Source organism: Thalassophryne amazonica, chromosome 16 (genome assembly GCF_902500255.1).
Source record: "Thalassophryne amazonica chromosome 16, fThaAma1.1, whole genome shotgun sequence".
NCBI classification, from domain to species: domain Eukaryota; kingdom Metazoa; phylum Chordata; class Actinopteri; order Batrachoidiformes; family Batrachoididae; genus Thalassophryne; species Thalassophryne amazonica.
The window spans coordinates 24,652,683-24,678,593 of NC_047118.1; the positions used below are offsets into that span (position 1 = coordinate 24,652,683).

The 25,911-nt window shown below is 44.8% G+C and overlaps 1 long non-coding RNA gene across 1 annotated transcript; it reads left to right on the plus strand.

The window, feature by feature from the left end:
* The first annotated feature begins 591 nt into the window (after window positions 1-591).
* Window positions 592-25,070, plus strand: LOC117528150. The gene is made up of 4 exons (XR_004565686.1): window positions 592-686; window positions 1,007-1,008; window positions 13,068-13,082; window positions 25,061-25,070. It is a non-coding gene; the product is annotated as an uncharacterized LOC117528150 (long non-coding RNA).
* Window positions 25,071-25,911: the final 841 nt, after the last annotated feature.

Here is a 25,911-nt window from a genome sequence, read left to right on the forward strand (position 1 = left end):
TCCACTAAATGCCTTGTAAATCACTTCAGAGGTGTTATTAGGTTCAAAAACCTGATTTTTCAGTTTTATGATGTTTATTTCCCGCTAGCTTTTACATAATATTTGAGAAAGAGGTTATATTTACACACAAACGAGACAGATTTGCAGCTAGCTACAGGCCTGTGATGCTCTACTCTGGTTGGCTGTCACCCTCGCCACTCAAAAACAAAACTAAACAGATTGAAATTCCTACTTGATGTCCATTGTGCTCGCATTGTTCTGTCATGTTTTTTCTACACAGAGAATGCCATGATCGTGTGTTGCAGTTGGCTGTACCAACCACGATAACTTAAAAGTTCAAAAAGTGCGTTTTTTTTCGAGCTCCCAAAGCACCACAAACGTCCAGACAGAAAGGATAAATGGCTGACCGTTATCAAACGAGTAAACAAGGATGGTCATGGGATTAACACCACCGGATCGCTAGTTGGCATCGTTTATGGTTGGAACTACGATGGTATGTGATCGTCTTTGAATCTCTGACTTTCGTTCTTGATTAATGAAAACATTCTTGGCAAATGCTTTTTCTTTCATCTGTCTTGCGCCGTTCCAAGAATTTCACCTCTAGCAGAACAATACGAATGCCCCCGGCCGTCCCTCTTAATCATGGCCCCAGTTGAGAGAGAGAAAACCCACAAAATAGAACCGGAGTCCTATTCCATTATTCCTAGCTGGGGTATTCAGGTGACCGGGCCTGCTTTAAACACAATTTTTTTTCAAAGTAAACGCTTCAAATCCCGCGGGACACTCAGCTAAGAGCATCGAGGGGACGCCCAGAGGCAGGGGCTGGGACAGATAGCAGCTTGCCTTGCGGTGGGCCGTCAGCTTGATCCTGAGATCCAACTACAAGCTTTTTAACTGCAGCAACTTTAACTTTAACTGCAGCAACTTTTATCCACATATCAAGGCTCTCCACATACTCATACACCATTTGGCATGACCAAATCGGCAGGCCTTTGCGAATAAACAGCGGTAAAAATGAATATATCAACAATGGTTGTGAGTGCTTGTGCAGTTTGTTTTCAGCGGCGATTCAAAATGGCGGCCGTAACTCAGAGGAAGTGACGTAGGTCCCACCGTACCTGTAGAATGTGACTTTTGAACCTCTTAAAATAGCTCTTAAAATAGGTCAAGGTTAGCCATCTTTGAACGTGTCCATGGACGGACGCAAAGCCTTTTACAATACCTGATGGCCATATTTGAAAAAAGTGTAAACAGTGCTCTCACACACTTGCAGAATGATGTCCCTGCAGGATCCATTCTCCTGTCCTCCTGGGATCTGATTGAAGTGCTTCATGAATGAATTGGAATGGCCATGTCTCTGTGTTATTCAGAAATAACTTTGATTTTTCACTTGGGGTCACCACAGTAGTCCACCTCCTCCATCCTCCTGCGTGCACAGTGGGTTGGAGCCAGGAGAAACTTCCCTTGTGCTCTTCAGTAATAATAATAATAAAAAAAAAAAAAATAGAAAGCACAAGTCCAGATGGCACATATGGGAGTCCTGAAGCTGTCAGGAACTGCATCCACGGCTAGGCTCCCTGCAGCAAAACCAGAGCTGCTGGACTTGCTTGGCCACTTCCAGAAATGCTGTTCCTCCTTGGCCATTGGCTCCCGGCGCAGCTCGTGTGTGTCTCCGATGAGGAATGTCAGATCCTCATTTTTGGCTCCAATCACTCACAATACAGTTTCATCCGTTGTCAACCCCTCACAAAGTTCTCTCTCGATTTTCTCATGTTACGAGTCACTAAGACTCATTTATTTTGGCAGATTTCATTCATTCATTCATCCAGGTACATTGCTATTTAGATCTTGATCTCAGAAGTGAGAGGTTTTCTGGCAAGGAAACAGCTCTATGCACAAACTGTCAAAGCACAAAAGGGCATTGTGTACTGAGGTAAAGCGTTTTAAGCATCTCCTCCATCTCCCCACTCCACATCTTCCAGACAAAGACAGACTCTTGTGGAATGAAGAAAACCAGCATAGAAATGTGGTATATATATGTATAAAAAAAACCTTGAGTTATTAAAGTTTTTTGTGATTTTCTGAGCCTGGCATACACTAATTCCCAGTTTGAGAAGGAGTCAGGTACCTCTACATTCACATTTCATTTCCAGGGGGCAGCGCCATAGGATGCAGACAAAATTAGATCATGATACCATCACAAAATGTAGTAGAATTTCCTGATGGGGTTGTCTAACCCTAACCCTAAATCACTCTTCAAGATCACATCACAAAATGGTTGACTAGTGGATAGACATACAACTGCACAACCAATGAGAGCACAGCGACAGCCAGGTTAATGTTAACAAATGTGCAGTCTGGAGTATTGACCCGGCCTCTTTTCAGTTCCAATCATTTTCTGCTGCCTCACGATAGCAACACACCAACATTGCTCCTGAATGTTGCTCACATCATGAAAACATGACATGAGAAATGACATTTTCTCTACATGGTGCACTGATTTGTGCATTAAACTGCAAACAATTGCCACAGGAATTTATCTGATGTTAGTTCAACTTGGATAATTTTGGAATTTCAAGATAAATAAAACAGCATTTGCAGATTCTATGCCATATTTTGGGTTACATCAAATAAACAGTCTCATATTGAGTCTTGTGTTTAGCATTTGGATGATTTTATGATGACAAAGTGACTTCACTCCAGCAAGATGAAATGAAGCATGAAGATATGCGAGAACAAAAGAAGTCACCATAATTGACAGTGACAGTTGTGGAATTACTGCATATTGGGTGTTGTTTCAGTCCCAGAATGAGGTTTGGTTTTGAAAAGGCTTGCCGTTGATGCTGAGCTCCCTACGGTCCCTTGGTGAGTCACGTTCCCTGTCGACATGCATTTCTTATAACATAGATGTGCTCTGGGGAGTCATGACTGATCCATGTGCAGTGCACAGTTTGTGAAAGCATACGTTTGTACTGTAGGATTTGTACAAGAGGGGTTGTACATCTAGTATGTGTAAAATACTCGAAAGCAGGGGTCACCAACCCTGCTCCTGGAAATCGTCTGACCTGCATGTGTACTTGCTGCAACCACAGCTGATTTGCAAAGTCTGGTCTTTCCAACCTCTTCATTGGCTGAGCACACTTGACTTAAATAATTAGTAAAGAGCGGAGGAGGAAAACATGCAGGGCAGGTGATCTCCATGAGCAGATGGGACCTGAAGTGAAGGAAGAATTTAGACATTGCTTTACCACATTGTATTATTAAGAATATGTTTTTATTGCTGTTTGTGAGTCTGTCATTTAAACAAAAATTGTCAGCAGGATATCTCAAAAAGTTATGGACAAAATACAGTAAAATTTAGTTGAAGGAGTAGGCGGTTCAAAGAAGCCCATATGGAAAAGATATACATAAATTTTATAAAGTCTGTATCTGTTCTATCTGGAACTTGTAATACATGTGACAGTCAAACCAGATATAAGATCCTTAGTAAATTTGTACAATATGTGACTTATATAAATTGGGAACATACAAGAACAATATATGACAGCAATTCCACATACAGAATCCTTAGTAGATATGTGTAATATCAAACTGAGACTTATAAGCACAACACATGTCAAATATAAAGTTTATTACTGGAACCGATGTAACTTCTTGTAAGTTTTTTCTATTTCTTTTCCATACTCGTTAGATTTTGGTGAAGATCCCGATCGAGGCTGTCTTTGATCAGTGAGTTTAGATCTGTGATCCTCAATCCTTTGTTCATTATTCTGCCTTTTAGCTTTGATTTCTGTTTGAGATTCCTTTGCAGTCAGCACTGGTAGGCATGGCTAATCAAAAAGTTACCTTTGATAACCGCTAATCTGCTAACTGAAAAGTTAACTTTTTAAATGCTAAACTGATAAACCGCAAAAAAAAAAAAAAAAAAAAAAAAAAAAATAGAAGTTACAGCTAACCACTATCCACTAACTGTTAGTATTGACTCCGATACATTGACAGCTACTACAACTGACAAGCCAGTTTTGAGTTTAAGCACCGCCAACGCTTCTGAGTAAAATCAAAGGCGATCACAAACCCAAAACAAACAATGAGTCAGAGCTTCTGTCTTTATGCGCCTTGCCAACTGCTGTAAGGAAGTGTCATTTACTTTGAACATGGAACAGCATGAACGTGTGGCGGAAGACATCAAAAGTAAGGCAGTTTTTACTTATTGTTTGGTTTAAAAACAAAACTAATTCTAGACAGTTTATCGACATTGTCAACTCTGTCATTTTTCCAAAGTGAAAATATCATGCATATCTTTTACTTTTAAAGTAATGTGCTAATTCTGAAGGTTTTAGCATTAACAGACAGATGCATTTCTGCATCTCTCATGTTGCGCAAGCTCCACTAGCTAGATTGTTGTTTTTTGTTTTTAATATAAGTTTCCATAGGTGTAGGATTTGGGACTAGAAATATTTGATTATGGGCAGCACAGTGGCTTAGTGGTTAGCACTGTTGCCTCACTGCGAGAAGTTCATGGGTTCAATTCCCGTGGCCTTTCTGTGTGGAGTTTGCATGTTCTCCCCGTGTTTGCGTGGGCTTCCTCCAGGTGCTCCGGTTTCCTCCCACATCCAAAGACATGAGGGTTAGGTGGATTGGAATCTTTAAAAATTGTCCCTAGGTGTGTGTGTGGGTGTGTCTGTGTTTGTTTGTCTATTTGTGGCCCTGCAACAGACTGGCGTCCTGTCCTGGGTGTATCCCGCCTCACACTCTATGACTGCTGGGATAGGCTCCAGCCCCCCGCAACCCTTAATTGGACTAAGCGGTAGAAGATGAATGAATGAATGAATGAATATTTGATTACATTTTGAGGATGTCTGGATCTTGATTGAAGCCTTCTTTCATTGGTAGCACGATGGCTTAGTGGTTAGCACAGTTCCCTCACAGCCAGAAGGTCATGATTCAATTCCCACCTGTGGACTTTCTGTGTGGAGTTTGCATGTTCTCTCCGTGTTTGCGTGGGTTTCCTTCCACACTTAAAGACATGCAGGTTAGGTGAATTGGAAACTTTATAATTGCCCACGTCTCCCTTGCAAAAGAGGTCTCGATCTCAATGGAACTAACCTGGTTAAATAAAGATTAAATTGAAGTTTTTAACATCATAATACAGGGTGCGTTGTGGTTTGGCGTGGCAATTCACTCCAATGAGTGCTCTTTGAGTCCAGCTCTGCACAATTCAGGGCTTAATTAACCTATAGCTTGATCAGATTTTTGGGAGATTATGTGTATTGGTGATTTATGGAGCTTTATGGTGATTTATGCATCATTTCCATAATTAAGTAGCAGGAGTAACCTTTCCCAAAGAATAGCTTTCCTTAACTTTAGTGGAAAACATAATGGAACTTAAATGCCACAGTTACAGCCTTCTACTTTGTCTTTCACCTGTCACATTGAGACAGCTGGGGTCCCGGGAGCTAGTTGTCCAGCTCCTCTTGTCAGCCATGATATAATGCTAGTAACAAGCTCAACTGATGCACTAGTGGAGGAACCTGACTCCAGAGTGGAGCTTGGAGACAGTGTGGGTAAAATGTAAACTTGTTGTGTCCCTTGCACCAAATGTAAATCAGCAACTGCCCTCCAGCTGTCTGCTGGCGACCCTCTCAGACCTGGATGGTTGACAACCACATGTGAGTGTAAGAAGAAGAGTCACTGAGTTTGCAAAGCATCCGCCTTAAAAACAAACAAACCAAAAAGTACACATTGCATAAGTGACTTAATTTACATTTCCAGTGTTTCTTTTTCCATGAAATGTTACCACTTGTCATCAGAATGCTTTTATTCTAAAAATAGTGATGGTTGCAAAATGTTTCACAGATTTATTCATCAACAGTGTAAACGTGTATTTTCTTGATCATTAGCGGCATGATGATGAGATGCAATAATATGTGTTAATTCATATTAATATCTCTTAGCATACGACTGCATAGCACTGAACAAGCTTGACTGAACATGATTCTTTGTACGCAAACTAAAAACTTTCTAAAGCACTTTGATATTTCACTGTTGTACCCGGAAAATATTTAACAATTTTAACAGAAATTGTTTGTTTATTTATTTTTGCTGTCATCTTGCACCCATTGCTTGAGGTCACCACAGTGGATCCGGTAGAGATGTGCATCAGGATTGGTTTCCTTTCTTGATCCAACTTCTACATGGAGGAAAACATGTACAGCAACTGTTTTTTCTTGAGTGGTTCCCCAGCCAAGTGTAAATCAAGACTCTGCTTAATTTTTTATATCTGACAGGATCAGGTCTATACAGAGTGGAATAGTTAGTTAATCCTCTTGTACTTAGGGTGCGTAGAGCCAATTATGGACAGCAGATGTTTCCAACTGGGTCTGTCATGGGCAATATCCTGTGCTTGGGTCTGGGTCACATTACAAACTCTGTGGTCCCGGGCTATTACATATAGTCAGCCGGTGCAAGGGCAGCCTCTGGGCTACTTCCAGCCAATTTGCTGGGGGTTAAAGTCCAGAATGGCTCCTGTTGGATGTTCCGTAGGCAAGCAAATGGTATTGCCATATCACCACACGCCTTGCAATTTAATTCACAAATAGTCAAATATGACCCCAGAATGCAGGCAGCCAACCACAAGGAGTATGTGAGGAGCTCTGTGATTTATTTACAGAAGTGTCCATGGTGATAATCAGCCCGGTTAGTGCAGAGTCAGAGTTCAAAAATACAGAGCAAACAGGTGTCATCCAAAAACACCAACAACAGGGAAAACGCAGGGAGCAGGATATTTCAGAGATGTGGAATATACTCAAAGACAAGGTGCACAGGGACCAACAGAGAAATTCTCAATGAACCAGCAAAACCAAAGGCAACAAGGAAGTATTGAAATACTAAATAATATAGTGACAAAAGAATGGAGTTATTATAAGTTATTATGCTATAAGTGTGCTTTTAAAAGTGTAAATAGTCTTCACAGAGGTGCAAGAACATAAATTTGTTATCACAGTGTTGATGGAGCTGCAGGTGAGAGGAGAGGACCAGCAATGATTCGGTTACACAGCAAATCTGTGTAGATTTTATTTCACTAAAGACAGTTATAACAATTGATCATCTGATTATTCCTCATTCCAGGTTTACCTGAGGGAAGGGAATGGAATAAACGCAACCATTTATAAGGACTAAATAAACTAATTATAAAAGGTACAACGAGAGACTCATCCATATTCTTTAAAATGTTGTGTGTTGTCTTGCTTCCTGCTTAGTCCTGCGTTCTTCCTCTCTGTGTGTTTCATAGTAAATTTTGCTGAGTAAAATATACTTTGCTGGGATAGCATTTGATCCCAGTCTAAAAAGAGTAAAAAACACTCTATTGAAGAGTGAAATCAGCTCTAAGAGTGTCGCTGACCGAACTTTATTGATCCCAAAGGAAATTGTTTTGCCAAAGTGCCAAAACAGTGCTCTTTTTTTCTTTATAGTGAGAACAATGAGTACATGCTTATCCAATATGATTGAGACACTTGCACAAAATGTTTACAGTATTGCACATAGCTCTGAGTAACGAAAAAAAGCCTCTGATTGTTATGTATTCATCCTGCAGAAAGGGGAGGAGTTATACAATATGATTGTCACAGGTACGAAGGACCTCCTGTGGCATTCTGTGATGCACCTCGGTGGCCTCGGTCTTGGGCTGGAGGTGCTTGGACATCAGTGTGGCACGCAGGGGGTGGGAGGTGTTGTCACGGATGGTGAGCAGTTTCCTTAGCATCCTCCTCTCCAACACCTCCATGACAGACTCCAGCTCCACCCCCATGACAGAGCCAGCTCTCCTGGTGAGCTTGTTGAGTTTGTTCACTACAGCGTAGAAGATTACGCTGCAGATCACTGAGTGATAAAACATCTGCAACATATTTCTGCAGACATTGAAAGATCTGAGCCTCCTGAGGAAGTACAGTCGGCTCTGACATTCCTTATACACAGCATCTGTGTTTATAATCCAAGTGCAAAATGTTTTGGACGCAGTCTGTTCAGTTTGGTTTTGAAGATTTAATAAAAGTGAAGATCCTTGGAGTCACAACTAGGCTCGGTGTTCTTCCCACATACAGAAGTCGCACCGCCATTATTGGATCTATCCAGGGCTGGACTGGGACCAAAAAACGGCCCGGGCATTTTTGGCCATGGCGGCCCACCATGATTATTTATATGATATGCGAAAACACACAACATACCAGAGGATATATGCACACATTGTGTTATTTCAAACATTAAAATAAAGCACAGTAGAATGTGCCACAAATGACTGCATTTACAGTCGTTTTTGACTGGAAGGTGATCAGAGAACCTCTGCCTTGTGTTCCTGAAGCATGGATCTGCTTACTTTTTTCAATTATGTTGCTGAGGTGCTCTTTTAAGCAGACATCATATTTCCCCAGCAATATTATCAATTCCAAAAAATTGCCATGATTGAGGCTGTCAATGTCCAAGTTGTACGCAGCCTCATTGTGCTCCTGCCTGCAGCTTAAACCTCTCTTCCCTATGACCTTCACAACCTTTGTGGGATGAGGGCAGCTAAAATAGTCAACTGTGACTCCTCCACTCCTTCAACAGTCTGTCTTGACTAAACACAAAGAAACAGAAAGAGGCTGGAATGTTAATTTCACTAGTGTTATTTCTCTGGTTACCTACCAATAATCATCCATATTTCAGCAAAGCAATGTTTCACTAATATCACTGTAAGCTATAACACATGCAAACAACAAATTTATAACAAGCTGAAATAACACTGAACACTTAGGCTAAAAGGTGTTTACATCAGAGTGACATGAACCCGTCATGAACATGCCATAAGACGTCATGAACATTAATGACATGTCATTCAGTTTTTGTAATATCTGCACAGCAGTGTCAACTTTACATTAGTCTACAAAAATCAAATGACACTTTATAACAGTACAGCTGCATTAATGGTCATGGTTTAAGCCAAATAAAGTAGCCAAGGCCTGTTATCTAATGTGGTAAGTTGGACAACAAATCTACTCATGGTATTATTCAAAAAACGGCTGTTTTCTCTCTCTGTCACTCACTCACACACACACACACACACACACACACACACACACACACACACACACACACACACACACACACACACACACACACACACACACACACACACACACACACACACACACACACACACACACACACACACACACACCTCCGAATCCACCTGGATTGCTACTTCTTCCTCTATGTTTTCCTACGACTCTGTTCCACCGAACTCTATGCCACCTCGACTGTTGTGTGGGCCGCCAGAAGAGGAGGTACTGCTGGCCCACCACCCTGCCTGAAGTGCGGGCTTCAGGCACGAGAGGGCGCTGCCGCCTCAGGAACAAGCCATGGTGACAGCTGTCACCCATCATCCGTGACAGCTGTCACTAATCATCACATCTGGTATAAAAGCAGGAAGACACCTCCACCAAACTGCCGAGATATCATCTTCATCTGGAAGTAATATCCTCAGCCTTTTGTAAATCTGTTATTGTGAGTGTTTGCAGGAGTATCGGTCCGTTTAGTGGAGGCTGTGCAAGACGGTGCTCTTTTTCTTCTGAGGGACCGCTGCAAAGTGTTGAGTGAGAGGTGGAGGTGGAATTCCCACCAGGATTGTTACTGGGTGTTCACACACCCACCCTTTGACTGTCTTTTGCTTTCTGCCGTACCAGATCCGACACGCCGGGAAGGTGGCCACCTGGGGATTCCGGGACTTGGCGGCTCCAGTATTCCTCGGGTTCGGTGGTGGTGGAAATCGTGTGGTTCCGGTTCGTGTCCAGACGGGCGTCTCCTATCGTCGAGCCTGCCCACACGACACCTTTATTAATTGACTGTTGCACATTCTGAATCTGCTGTGTTTGGTTGTGTCATTCACAACAGTAAAGTGTTATAATTTGACTCCTTCCATTGTCCGTTCATTTACGCCCCCTGTTGTGGGTCCGTGTCACTACACTTTCACAACATCGACAGCCGGTGCATTCTGGGCTGCTTTTGACGTTGATGGCCCTGCATCCGCTGGTGTGGCTGAAACATTGGCAAACATATCTGTAATTTTTGCCCATTTTGCTGCGTCAACTTGTAGGCTTTTGAGCCTTTTCTCTCGCAGCTTCTCTGCGCCTCCCTTGCATTTCTGTTGTTTGCAATGCACTTTATTCCGGAATTAGCCATAACGCACTTTCCAGACTGCAGTTAGTCCAGAATTCAGCGGCTCGACTTTTAACAGGGGCCAGAAAGTGTGAGCACATTACCCCAATTTTGCCTTCTCTGCACTGGCTCCCTGTATGTTTCAGAATTGATTTTAAGATACTTTTGTTTGTTTTTAATGCTCTGAATGGACTGGCCCCGCAATATATCATCAACTGCCTCCAGGTTTACACTCCAGCACGAGCTCTGAGGTCCGAGGGCCAGTCCCAGCTCATGGTGCCTAGGACGAGACTTAAAACTCGAGGGGACAGAGCCTTCTCCGTGGTCGGTCCCAGACTCTGGAATGCTCTGCCCCTACACGTCCGATCTGCTCCCACTGTGGAGTGTTTTAAGTCCCGTCTTAAGGCCCGCTTTTATTCCTTGGCTTTTAACACCGCATGAGTTGTACGGTCCTTGTGTCTTATTTTATTTCTATTTTATTGAAATTTATTGTTTTATCATGGTTTTATTTATTTATGTATTATTTTATCTTATCTATTTTACTGTTATTATTGTTATTATTACTATTTTGTGTGTCTATGCTTTTGCTGTGCAGCACTTTGGAGACTCGAGTCTGTTTAAATGTGCTTTATAAATAAAGTGGATTGGAAAGTGGATTGGATTGTTTATTCATTTTGATAGCTGAATATCAAATCAAATCAAATCAATTTTATTTATATAGCGCCAAATCACAACAAACAGTTGCCCCAAGGCGCCTTATATTGTAAGGCAAGGCCATACAATAATTACGGAAAAACCCCAACGGTCAAAACGACCCCCTGTGAGCAAGCACTTGGCAACAGTGGGAAGGAAAAACTCCCTTTTAACAGGAAGAAACCTCCAGGAGAACCAGGCTCAGGGAGGGGCAGTCTTCTGCTGGGACTGGTTGGGGCTGAGGGAGAATATCCACTTAACTCTCTCCAACTCCGTTCAGCTCAAATGGCAGAAATTGATAAACCTGGGTCAACATGAGGGGGAGGGCGGGTCGAGAAAGACTGAGAGATTTCATTGGATTAGCCCAGTGTCCTTCGAGAGATTCTACCAATGGCCACATTTTATGTTTCAAATACCGTCACAGCTGATTTTTTAAAAACTTTTTTATATATAAAATTATGAGAGCCCCAGCCCAAAATTTGCGTCGGCCCACCGGGCAATGCCTGGTTGAGGTTTTGAGGAATGACTACTCCAGATAGATTAACCATGCTGTACTACACTGTATTTCTTACTAACTGATGTAAATGAAGACCAAGACATATTCAGTGACTTGGAGATGTTTATTTATCCATTCCTTGACTTGCCTAATGAAAACTGCCTGTGAAATGATCATTCGTATTTAAAAACAATCCCCCATATTTAGTTTGCCCACTACATATAATATGGCCTCTGAAAATGGAGGGATTGTGCATAAAGAAATGGCTGTAATTCCTAAAAGGACAATGCAGTGTTTTTGTTAAACTCATAGAATTAAAGTTGAATGTCTACACTACACGCCCATTGATTGTTTCATTTCAACACCACTGGAAGTAGAGAGAAGCAGAAATCACACATATGGTCATGGCCCAACTGTATTCATCCATTCTTTCTCCATGTGCTTGTGCTTCTAGTTAATTACAGTGGCAGTGAGTTGAAAGCTTTACAGTGTGCCCCCTCTTCCTTTGCGTAAATTATCATAATTATGTTTTGGTGTGTGCATATACTGTGATTTCTTACATTCCCCATGTGCCCTCTGTTTCATCCTCACCTGCTCACTCCATTTCTCTCTTGGTTTTTAACAGCAGTGTGGTAATTATGCTGGAGAAATGTTAAATATTTATATGGACACTCTGACAGGTTATTCCTACTTGAAAATTTTATATATTTTCTGTGGTAGAACCTCTTGGACATATATACAGAACTCCTGACAGGTGCTTTAAGACTGTGTCTCTTTATCTCAAGTCTGCCACAACGCATCATAAATTCTCCAAATTTCTTACCAAAACCATTGGGGAAAAAGTTCAACATTTTTTGTCAGGCATTTTAGAAAGTAGAAATTTTATATATTCATAATTCATTACATATAAACTAAATTGTTTCAAATATTTGTTTTATTTAAATTTTGATAAATACTGCCTGCATCTCTGGAAAAAAGGAAAAAAAAGAAGAAAAAAAACCACACAGTGACCTTCTCCGGGCTCTAGGATTGGCTTTGAGGTAAAGATTGTCTGCAACAGGGATTGAAAGGAGAGGTGACACTGTAGTTTAAGGAAGTGGTCAAATGAAATTTCTGCAACATTCTGTTGTTGATTAATAGACACATGACCAAAAAAACAAAAACAAAAACAAAAAAAAAACAACATTTCTCTGGGGGAGTACCATGGTAATCAACCAGCAACAGTGAAGTTCAGTTGGGGTACAGCAGGTACACGATTCTGTAAAGCAGTAAATGGGTTGGAACCAGGGAGGCAGCCAGCGCAGCCACCACTGTCCAAAAAGGGGCAAGCAAAATCTCAGAACCAACAACACAAAGCAGAGCTCAAACACCAGGGAATCAAACACAAAGGACATGGGAGAGGGCAGCATAATGCAAAATCAATAAACATTTATTTATAAAGTGCTTTACAGCACTGACTGGTGTCCAAAGTGCTTAACATTAAAAACACAAATTCACAAAAATAAAACACATATAGAATCAAATTTTAAAACAGCACATAAAAAAAACAGAACATGTCACCTCCCCACTAAGTGTTAAAAGCCAGTTTAAATAAATAAGTCTTTAACTTAGATTTAAAAAGTGCTAGGTCAGGAATAGTACATAACTCAAGAGGTAGCTCGTTCCACAGTCGGGCCAGCTACTACGAAAGCATGATCACCCCAGCGTTTATATCTTGACCTACTGTAGGTGCGCAAAGTTCAAATTTCAGACAAGCAGGGAGGTGCAAGGCCATAAATAGCTTTAAAAACAAACATTAAAATTTTAAAATCAATTCTAAAACGAACTGGAAGCCAGTGGAGTGAGTACAGGACGGGCGTAATATGCTCATGTCTAAAAGTGTTAAAAGACAAGCAGCAGCATTCTGCACCAACTGGAGACGTGCAAGAGACGACTGATTAATGCCCGAATAAAGTGCATTACAATAATCAAGTCTGGAGCTGATGAAAGCATGAATGGCCGTCTCAAGATCACATCTACTGAGAAAGTGCTTTATTTTAGCTAAAAGGCGAAGTTGGAAAAAACTAGCTTTGACAACAGAGTCCATCTGTTGATCAAACCTCAAACAGCTGTCAAATATCACTTCCAAATTCTTGACAGCTGGTTTTACATAGTTAGCCAAAGCACCAAAATTTGGTGTTACCACATTTGGTATGCCAGAGCACTCAAACACCATGATCTTTCAGGTAAAGGACGTTTTGGGACAGCCACTGCTTTACATCGCAAATACAATTAAATAATGATGACAAAGCATCTCTCCCATTAGTCCTCACAGGCAAATAGATTTGCAGATCATCTGCACAATAATGAAAGGACACATTGTGCTGGGTTATAATTGACCCCAATGGCAGAATGTACAAAGAAAATAGAATCGGCCCAAGGACAGAACCCTGCGGCACACCACAAGACAGATGAGCAGTTGATGAGAAGAGGTCCCCAATCATGACAGAAAAGCTCCTTTCAGCCAAATATGCTCTAAACCACTTAAGTGCAGTACCATGAATGCCAATAAAATGTTCTAACTGGGATACAAGTACTGTGTGATCCACAGTATCAAAGGCTGCTGTGAGGTCCAACAGAACCAGCACAGCAGGATTCCCTGCATCCACCAACAAAGTGTTGTCATTAGTATGAACTTTTAAAAGTGCTGACTCAGTGCTGTGTCGCGATCTAAACCCAGATTGGAATTTTTCAAGGATGAGATTGTCTTCTAAAAATGATTGTAACTGTAAAAAGATAACCTTTTCCAAAGCCTTAGACAGAAATGGCAGATGAGACACAGGTCTAAAACTGGATAAAACTGATGAGTCCAGGTAGGTTTTTTAAGAAGAGGTCGAACCACAGCATGTTTAAAAGCAGCTGGAACAGACCCTGATGTAAGACAAGCATTGATAAAAGTTAGGAGACCCGCCCCAACAGTATTAAAAACCTCCTTCAGCACCAAGGTTGGGTAGGATTACTTTGAAAGAATACATGTGGATTACATGTATGTACACTCAACAAAAATATAAACGCAACACTTTTGGTTTTGCTCCCATTTTGTATGCGATGTACTCAAAGATCTAAAACTTTTTCCACATATACAGTATCACCATTTCTCTCAAATATTGTTCACAAACCAGTCTAAATCTGTGATAGTGAGCACTTCTCCTTTGCTGAGATAATCCATCCCACCTCACAGGTGTGCCATATCAAGATGCTGATTAGACACCATGATTAGTGCACGTGTGCCTTAGACTGTCCACAATAAAAGGCCACTCTGAAAGATGCAGTTTTATCACACAGCACAATGCCACAGATGTCACAAGATTTGAGGGAGCGTGCAATTGGCATGCTGACAGCAGGAATGTCAACCAGAGCTGTTGCTCGTGTATTGAATGTTCATTTCTCTACCATAAGCCGTCTCCAAAGGCGTTTCAGAGAATTTGGCACTACATCCAACCAGCCTCACAACCGCAGACCACGTGTAACCACACCAGCCCAGGACCTCCACATCCAGCATGTTCACCTCCAAGATCGTCTGAGACCAGCCACTCGGACAGTTGCTGGAACAATCGGTTTGCATAACCAAAGAATTTCTGCACAAACTGTCAGAAACCGTCTCAGGGAAGCTCATCTGCATGCTCGCCGTCCTCATCGGGGTCTCGACCTGACTCCAGTTCGTCGTCGTAACCGATTTGAGTGGGCAAATGCTCACATTTGCTGCCGTTTGGCACGTTGGTGAGGTGTTCTCTTCACGGATGATGCGAAGGAGATGTGTTGCACTGCATGAGGCAAATGGTGGTCACACCAGATACTGACTGGTATCCCCCCCCAATAAAACAAAACTGCACCTTTCAGAGTGGCCTTTTATTGTGGGCAGTCTAAGGCACACCTGTGCACTAATCATGGTGTCTAATCAGCATCTTGGTATGGCACACCTGTGAGGTGGGATGGATTATCTCAGCAAAGGAGAAGTGCTCACTATCACAGATTTCGACTGGTTTGTGAACAATATTTGAGGGAAATGGTGATATTGTGTATGTGGAAAAAGTTTTAGCTCTTTGAGTTCATCTCATACAAAATGGGAGCAAAACCAAAAGTGTTGCGTTTATATTTTTGTTGAGTATATGTACATACACTTGGATTACTTGTAATCTGACTACTTTTGGATTACATTTCAAAGTAATCCTACCCAACCCTGTTTAGCACCTTATCTGGAGCAATGAAAAGGACAACTTGTAGATTTTATGTGTTTGACAACATCAGCAAGAGATGCAAAAGAAATGGGCTCAAACTGCTCGAGCACAGCAGAATGTGCACGAGGAGCAGACAACTCAACATTACAGTTCTGATCAGCGTTCTGTCTGACTGATGAAACCTTGTCAATAAAAAACTGAAGAAACTCCTCACAGGTTGCAGTTGTAGCGTCCATCAAAACAGAGGTGTGTGGATTTACAACTGAGTTTATAGTCTGAAATAACACACTGGGACGATGACAATTGCTAGAAATAATATGAGACAGATATTGTGCTTTTGCCTCCTTCACAGCCTTCTGATAGTCAGTTAGACTGTCCCTCAGAAAACCCAGAGACACCTGTAGTTTGTCCTTTTTCCATTTTCTCTCCGCCCGTCTGCAGCGTTGCCTGAGGGTACGTACGGGTTGTGGCATTTAACAGGGGTCGGTTTTTGATTTCCTGGATTTGCAGCGCATCGGTGCAACAGAGTCCAAAATTACTGTGCATGTAGAGTGGAAAGAAGAGAGGATCTTATTTGGGAGTAATGGAGAAACCAGTCCATTCATGGCATAAAACTGAGAGTCCATGAAGGCATCAGCAAAGTCCCTCGCTGTCGAGGAGGTGACCAAACGGCGCCAAGAGACAGGAACAAGTGGCTTACCAGCAGATGGAGGAGCAATAAATTCAAAAATAACAGGAAAGTGATCTGAAATAGCAATGTCTGGTATGTCCTTAAGTGAAACTGAGAGCCCATAAGAAATGACCAGGTCCAAAGTGTGACCAAGATTATGTGTTGGTCCATCCACAACTTGTGTTAGACCAAAAGAGTTCAGGAGGCTTTTAAAATCATCAGCCAGCTGATTAGAAGGACAACGGATATGAATATTAAAATCACCACAGACCAAAAATTTGTCATATTTTGGGATAAAATCTGCCAGAAACTCAGAAAACTCCTGAATAAAATCCTTATTAAATTTTGGTGGACGGTAAACAACAGCACAGAGCATAGGACAGTCAAACTCCATCACAAACAACTGAAGTTCAAAAGTGGAGTAGACATTAGAAGATAAAAGACAAAAGACAATCTAGCGGGCAGCAATGGAGGAGAGAGAGGTAAACTGAGACATAATGAGACATGAAAAACACCGGGGGAGGCATGACCAGAAGAGAGCCAAAAGAACACACAACATAACACAGGAGGTACAGTAGATGAGACAGACACATGACAATGTGTGCACCACAGCCTGTGCTGTTACTTATCATAAGGACTTTTAGATTGTAGAAATTAAAAAGATGCTGTTTGGACACCAGAAAAACTTTAAATGGAAGGAGTGGATTTTTGCAGGAAGCCCTCCACTTTTGGTGTGTGCTACATGGTATTTTAAATTCTAAAATTCTAAATAAGCAAGATGGCCAAGTACTGGTAAACATTCGATAGACAACATATTGGACATTGTCAGATGAACATGGATTTCAGACCTACAGCACTGGTAACACAAACAAACAAACAAACAAACAAAAACAACATGAATTCATTTAATTTTTTTCATCACCTCTTTCATTTTGATTTTTGTGTGTTGTTGTAACAGGCTTTTATTATATTGAATTTGTTTTGTTTAGTGCATAAGTTGCAAGACCTCCCAAAATAATAATATGACTAATAATATGAATATGAATAAATTAATGAATAAATAAATAAATACAAATCTAAACTGATCTCAAGCTAAATGTACTGGATATAACTTAAATATATTGGGAAGTTTTTAATGGAAGAAAGAAGTAATATAATACAACCCCATGCTAAGTAGCATCATTATATTTACCTTTTTTGTGAACATCTTTGTGTTCTGCTAAGAGGATAGCATCGTCTGCAGGCAGTATCAGACGTGATGAGCTGCAACAAGTGGAGCATGACAGGCCTGGCGGTGGGCTGATGCTGCACAGAGTCACTTTTCCCGACAGAGCGAGAGGAGTAAAGGTTATTCATAATGCAGTGAAGAGCAGTGGGATTAAGAGAGAGCTGTTTCAGCTTGTGGCACTTATGTTAACGCCTGCATAACAAATCTTGTATCAAAACTGTGAATATTTTAAATAGTTCCCTCCCTTTTATAGTAAGATTCCAATTGGCTCATTGTTTAAATTTTTGTTGAATCTCCCAGGCAGTTTTTGGTAATGTGGTGCTACCAGTAAGTGAATACTGGTGTTCCTGTTGTGAAAGTGTAGTGACACGGACCCACAACAAGGGGCGTTAATGAACGGACAATGGATAAGCCAAAAAGTAACAATTTAATGTTGTGAATCACACAACGAAATACAGACAATAACAGAGGATGAGGGTGGTCAATCATACACAAGGTGATGTGTGGGCAGGCTCGAAGATAGAAGACGTCTGGCCAGAGAAGAGCCGGATCCCACACAGTTTCCACCGCCAACGGATCTGAAGAACACCGGAGCCGCCAAGTCCTGAGCCCCAGGTGGCCACTGTCTTCAGCAGTCAGACCCTGTACTGCTGGCAGAAACAGAAACAGTTAATGGTGGGTGTGTGAATACACACCCAGCAATCTTTCAGTGCTTAATTCCTCCAGGAGGGAAAACCTCCACCTCCAATCACACACTCGTGCAGCTCCTGTCTAACCACTTATCTGGATGGAGTGTGGAGCGAAGCCGTCGCTGATCACACCTAACGCCAATCCAACGGATAAGGAACACGACAGGAATACGGCTGCAAAAAGAGTTCAGACTATAATGCAGTTTCAAGTCAGCAGAGAAATTACCTGAGTGGTAGCTGATTTCTCGGCGGGGAGGTGGAGATGCAGTCTGGCTTTTATGGATGTTGTGGTTGATGAGTGACAGCTGGTGTTGACGAGTGACAGCTGTCACTCCCGGTTGCTATGACACCCTCTCGTGCTTGAAGCCCGCATTTCAAGCAGGGCGCCATCTGGTGGTGGTGGGCCAGCAGTATCTCCTCTTCAGCGGCCCACACAACAGGACCCCCCCCTCAACGGGCGCCTCCCGGCGCCCGACCAGGCTTGTCCGGGTGACGGTTGTAGAAATCGGCCAGGAGGGCTGGGTCCAGGATGAAGCTCCTCTTCACCCAGGAGCGTTCTTCGGGTCCATACCGCTCCCAGTCCACCAGATACTGGAACCCCCGACCATTTCGACGGACGTCCAGGAGCCGACGCACGGTCCATGCCGGCTCCCCGCCAATGATCCAGGCAGGAGGCAGTGCAGGTCCAGGGGTGCAGAGTGGTGAGGTGTGATGAGGTTTGAGGCGTGACACATGGAAAACCGGGTGGATCCGCAGTGAAGCTGGCAGCTTTAGCTTCACTGTGGCCGGACTGAGGACTTTGAGGATGGGAAATGGACCAATAAACCTGTCCTTGAGTTTTTGTGATTCCACTTGAAGCGGGATGTCCTTGGTCAACAACCACACCTGCTGCCCGGGCTGGTATGCAGGGGCCGGGGAACGCCGGCGATCTGCATGGGCCTTGGCCCTCGTCCAGGCCTTCAACAGGGCAGAACGGGCGGTCCACCACACCCGGCGGCACCTCCGGAGGTGGGCCTGGACCGAGAGTACTCCGACCTCAATGCGGGCTGGTACCCCAAACACACCTCAAACGGGGAGAGGCCGGTGGCAGACGAAACTTGGCTGTTGTGGGTGTACTCGATCCAGGCCAGATGGTTGCTCCAGGCCGTCGGGTGCACGGAGGTCACGCAGCGGAGGGCCTGCTCCAGCTCCTGGTTAGCCCGCTCTACCTGTCCATTTGTCTGAGGGTGGTACCCAGACGAGAGACTCACGGTGGCCCCCAGTTCCCTGCAGAAACTCCTCCAGACTTGGGAAGAGAACTGAGGACCACGATCCGAGACGATGTCCGATGGTATCCCATGCAGACGCACGACATGGTGGACCAGGAGGTCTGCTGTCTCCTGGGCCGTCGGGAGCTTCGGGAGGGCCACGAAGTGGGCCGCCTTGGAGAATCGGTCCACTATCGTGAGGATGGTGGTGTTGCCCTGGGACGGCAGGAGGCCCGTGACGAAGTCCAGGCCGATGTGGGACCAGGGGCGATGAGACACCGGCAGAGGCTGGAGGAGTCCCGAAGTCCTTTTGTGGTCAGCCTTGCCCCTGGCACAGGTGGTACAGGCCTGGACGTAATCCCGGATGTCGGCTTCCATAGATGCCCACCAGAAGCGCTGCTGGACCACTGCCACGGTTCTGCACACCCCTGGATGACAGGAGAGCTTGGAACCGTGACAGAAGTCCAAAACCGCAGCTCTGGCCTCTGGTGGGACGTACAGTTTGTTCCTCGGGCTGGTTCCCGGGTCCGGGTTCCATGCCAGGGCCTCCCAGACGGTCTTCTCCATGTCCCAGGTGAGGGTGGCCATGACAGTGGACTCGGGGATGATGGTTTCTGTTGTGTCCGACAACTCGGCCTTGGCTTCCTCTTTGTGCACCTGGGACAGGGCATCCGATCGTTGGTTCTTGGTCCCGGGGCGGTATGTGATCTGGAAGTCAAAGCGCCCGAAGAACAGTGACCAGCGGGCTTGCCTGGGGTTCAGCCGCTTGGCGGTCCGGATGTACTCCAGGTTCCGATGGTCCGTGAAAACCGTGAAGGGCACCGTCGCTCCCTCCAACAGGTGTCTCCACTCCTCAAGAGCCTCCTTCACCACGAGGAGTTCCCGATTGCCGACGTCATAATTCCTTTCAGCCGGGGTCAACCTGCGGGAAAAATAGGCACAAGGGTGGAGGACCTTGTCGGACTCCCTGCTCTGGGACAGCACGGCTCCTATCCCTGAGTCAGAGGCATCCACTTCAACTATGAACTGGCGATTTGGATCAGGCTGCACCAGGACTGGTGCAGTCGAGAACCGGTGGTTCAACTCCCTAAACGCGGCTTCGCACCGATCCGACCAGGTGAAGGGGACTTTAGTGGAGGTCAGGGCAGTCAGGGGGCTAACTACCTGACTGTAACCCTTAATGAACCTCCGGTAGAAATTTGAAAAACCGAGGAACTGTTGCAGTTTCCTACGGCTTATTGGTTGGGGCCAATATCTCACTGCCGCAACCTTGGCCGGGTCGGGGCGACGGAGTTGGAGGAGATGATGAACCCCAGGAAGGACAAAGAAGTACGGTGGAACTCGCACTTCTCGCCCTTCACAAACAGCCGGTTCTCCAACAACCGCTGCAGGACCTGACGTACATCCTGGACATGAGTCTCATGGTCCGGAGAAAAGATGAGTATATCGTCTAGATACACGAAGACAAACCGATGCAGGATGTCCCGCAAGACATCGTTAACCAAAGCTTGGAACGTCGCGGGCGCATTGGTGAGACCAAATGGCATGACCAGGTACTCAAAGTGACCTAACGGGGTGTTAAATGCCATCTTCCACTCGTCTCCCTTCCGGATCCGAACCAGGTGGTACGCATTCCTAAGATCGAGTTTGGTGAATATTTGGGCTCCATGCAGGGGTGTGAACACCGAATCCAACAGAGGTAATGGGTATCGGTTGCGAACCGTTATTTCGTTCAGCCGTCTGTAATCGATGCATGGACGGAGTCCGCCGTCCTTCTTACCCACAAAAAAGAAACCTGCACCCATCGGGGAGGTGGAGTTCCGGATCAACCCGACAGTTAAGGAGTCCCAGATGTAGGTCTCCATTGATTCTCGTTCCGGACATGAGAGGTTGTACAGCCTGCTGGACGGGTACTCAGCGCCTGGGATCAAATCGATGGCGCAATCGTACGGTCGGTGCGGGGGAAGAGTGAGTGCCAGATCTTTGCTGAAGACGTCAGCAAGATCATGGTACTCCTCAGGCGCCGCCGTCAGATTGGGGGGGACTTTGACCTCCTCATTAGCTGTCACACCGGGTGGAACCGAGGATCCTAAACAGTCCCGGTGGCAGGTTTCACTCCACTGCGTCACAACCCCAGACGGCCAATCAATCCGGGGATTGTGCTTCACCATCCATGGAAACCCTAAAATCACTCGGGAGGTAGAAGGTGTTACATAAAACACAATCTCCTCCCTGTGATTCCCAGACACAACCAATGTCACGGGCTGTGTCTGGTGTGTGATTAATGGAAGAAGGGTGCCATCTAGTGCCCGTACCTTCAAAGGTGAAGGCAGAGCCACCAGAGAGAGCCCTACTTCCCTTGCCCATCTGCTGTCCAGCAGATTCCCTTCTGACCCCGTGTCTACTAGTGCTGGGGCGTGAAGGGTTAAATCCTCACTTAGGATGGTGACTGGGATTCGTGCAGATTTATGGGGTTTCCCTGTGTGGGTATTATGACCCACCCTTAGCCCAGTCTCTAATGACGAGTGCTGCTGTTTTGACCATTTGGGGCAGTATTTCTGCGTGTGCTCGGTTGAGCTGCAGAGAAAACACTCCCCACGGACCAGCCTCCTTTGTCTCTGATCTGATCGCCTTTTGGCCCTGCTCGTTTCCATAGCAACGGCAGCAGGGAGAGCTGTCGTCACATGGAGTGCCCTGGCTGTGGAGCGTAGGGAAGACGGCTCCCTTTCGGACCCGGGAGGAAGAGGGACGGCTTGTGCCTGACCATGCCCTTCATCTCGCTCCTGTCTGTGTTCTGTTAATCGGTTGTCCAACCGTATAACCAGGTCGATAAGCCCGTCTAAATCCCGCGGCTTGTCCTTCGCCACCAGGTGCTCCGTAAGGACCAGAGACAGTCCGTTTACAAAGGCGGCGCAGAGCGCAACAGCATTCCAGCCGGCTCGCGCTGCCGCGATGCGGAAGTCGACTGCATACTTAGCTGCGCTCCGGCAGCCCTGTCTTATCGACAGCAGCACACTTGAAGTGGTCTCGCCTCTATGAGGGTGGTCGAACACTTGTCTGAACTCCCTCACAAACCCAGCGTATGACGTTAGGAGCCGTGAATTCTGCTCCCAGAGCACCGTAGCCCAGGCGCGTGCCTCTCCTCGAAGCAAATTTATAACGTAAGCCACCCGGCTAGCGTCTGATGCGTACATGACGGGACGCTGTGAAAAGACGAGCGAGCACTGCATTAAGAAGTCCACGCACATCTCGACACAGCCTCCGTACAGCTCCGGAGGGCTTATGTATGCTTCAGGGGACGGTGGGGGGGTTCGTTGAACGACCAGCGGAATGCCTGTTTTAGGCCTCCGGTCAGCAGGAGGAGGTGCTGCAGCAGCGCCCTGAGCCTGCGCTTCCACCTGGGCGGTGAGAGCCTCCATCCTCTGACTGAGAATCACATTCCGCTCGGTGACTAAGTCCAACTGAGCAGTGAAAGCGGTTAAGATTTGCTGCAGCTCAACTAACACGCCTCCTGCTGACGCCTGTGCACCTCGCTCTTCCATTGACTGTTCAAGCGATGGTTGACGCCCCTCGGGATCCATGACGCTGTCCGAGAAATCCTGTTGTGAAAGTGTAGTGACACGGACCCACAACAGGGGGCGTTAATGAACGGACAATGGATAAGCCAAAAAGTAACAATTTAATGTTGTGAATCGCACAACAAAATACAGACAATAACAGAGGATGAGGATGGTCAATCATACACAAGGTGATGTGTGGGCAGGCTCGAAGATAGAAGACGTCTGGCCAGAGAAGAGCCGGATCCCACACAGTTTCCACCGCCAACGGATCTGAAGAACACCGGAGCCGCCAAGTCCTGAGCCCCAGGTGGCCACTGTCTTCAGCAGTCAGACCCGGTACTGCTGGCAGAAACAGAAACAGTTAATGGTGGGTGTGTGAATACACACCCAGCAATCTTTCAGTGCTTAATTCCTCCAGGAGGGAAAACTTCCACCTCCAATCACACACTCATGCAGCTCCTGTCTAACCACTTATCTGGATGGAGTGTGGAGCGAAGCCGTCGCTGATCACACCTAACGCCAATCCAACGGATAAGGAACACCACAGGAATACGGCTGCAAAAAGAGTTCAGACTATAATGCAGTTTCAAGTCAGCAGAGAAATTACCTGAGTGGTAGCTGATTTCTCGGCGGGGAGGTGGAGTTGCAGTCCGGCTTTTATGGATGTTGTGGTTGATGAGTGACAGCTGGTGTTGACGAGTGACAGCTGTCACTCCCAGTTGCTATGACGCCCTCTCGTGCTTGAAGCCCGCACTTCAAGCAGGGTGCCATCTGCTGGTGGTGGGCCAGCAGTACCTCCTCTTCAGCGGCCCACACAACAGTTCCTCAAACATGGAATTTAGCTCCTACACTGTTCAGTGGTTGGGTGGACTGGGTGTTGTATAGGGATGTGGCAGCCTGCCGGTTAGGTTTCTTTACTGGTCAGGAATGGTTTCATAATCTTGACATGGCAGACAATGCTGTGATCATGGTGGAATCAATGGACAACCTGACTGCAGCACTCCAGAAGCTGAATGAGGAATCAGCAAATGTGGGTTTGTGATTGTCCTGGATCAAGACAAAGACTCAGACTTTCAGTTGCTTCCTGGATTTGGCCATCAGATGTGTATCTGTGTGTAGTAAAAGTGTTGAACTTGTGGAGACATTCACAAATCTCAGCAGTGACATTCACGTTTCTGGGTCCTCAGTCTTTGAGATCAAGAGACACACGGGAAGAACTGATGGAGTCATGACATTGTTGGACAGAGGTGTTTAGTGATGCCTATGTCCTTGTAGGAGAATGAAGGTCCAAGATTGTTTGGTCCTGGTGCTGCCTGTGTTGATGTATGATCTGGACACTAAACAGTGACCAAAGGTGACAAATAGATGTCTTTGGTACTTTGTGTCTTTGGATGATCCTTGGGTATTGCTAGATGACTTTGTGCCACTTGCATTGTGAGTGCGTGTTAGCTACAACATTTTGGCCATTTGGCACATTCCTCTGTGCATGATCCAAAGTGTACACTACCAGTCAAAGGTTTGAACACACTTTCCCATTCAATTGGGAAAGTGTGTCCTGTAGGTGCCTCAGTAATGAGGACCCCAATGGCTGAAGAAGGCCAAGGAGATGCCTATGTTTCACCTGGTTGTGGTAGATATGTGGTTGCTTTCAAGAGGTTGGCATGGATCGGTTGTCTGCCTGGGTGTTTGCCATCAAGGTCTCAAGACAGTTCAGTGGTTGGGTGGATGTAGCCATGCACAGCACCTGCACATGCTCCCAGACTTGACGACATGACTTGTCATTGGATGTAGAAATACGTGTTATGGCATCTTGAGATGAGAATGAACTTGTAGTATAGTGGCATGACTCAACAGGTAAGTACTTTGTGTGTATGTGTGTGTATGTGTATGCACTTGCATGAACTCAAGTATCAAGATAGCTGGAGATCACAACAACTGTTTGTACAAAATAAAAGTAGCCCCGATGACGCACTTGCTACAAAGATTATACCCATCAAACCATTGTTTTTTGGAGCAGCCAAAAAACAATGGTTTGATGGGTATAATCTAGTAGCTAGTAGTTTGATGGATAGTATGGAATAATTCAAATCAGTTTATTTATATAGCCAACATAAGTCACCCCAAGGAACTTTACAAGGGTGATAAGATCTAACCCTACCAACCTTCCTGAGCAAACACCTAGGCAACGGTGGCCAGGAACGGTGGCCAGGAAAAGCTCCCTACGTCTAAGCATAACCGTGTGCATGCTTGGACTTTTTCACTTATTTGTAGTCTTACACAACATAAAATGTGACTATTTGACATGAATGAAGCTTGCATGCTGATACACTGGAACAAATAGCAGAAACACACACATCCGCACATGCGCCCACACATGCATGCACGCACACGCACCCACGCGCTGCTGTGGTTTTAAAGATGTTCCGCAGTCTAGTAACCTTTGTTGTAACAGTGTTTTCAGATGGGGAACCCAGCACAAAGATAGCTCTGGGACGTAGCAGTGGTCCATTATGAGTGTATTTAGTCTATTTTATTTAGCACATAAAAAATTCATGAGTGAAAAATGAGGAAAAAAGTTTAAAGAAAATGCAGTAAAAGTTACATCCCTCAAGTGGAGCATCCAAAGGAGAGGAAAAAGCATGGAAATTTAAAGTCAAAAAGAGAAGCAGAGCCTTTATTATCATTGTACATATTTACATACATACACAGTAAAAAAATCACTGTTAAATTAACAATGACAGTGTTTAACTAATGCTGCCCGTATACATATGGTCCTACTCTGACCCTGAGTGAGGTCATATGTACACTGTCAGTGTTAATTTAACAGTGGTGATTTTGCTGTATACAACAAACTTTGTCCTCTGTATTTATCCATCCTAATAACAGTTAGACACAATCCAACCACTAGGAGCAGAGAAAGGAG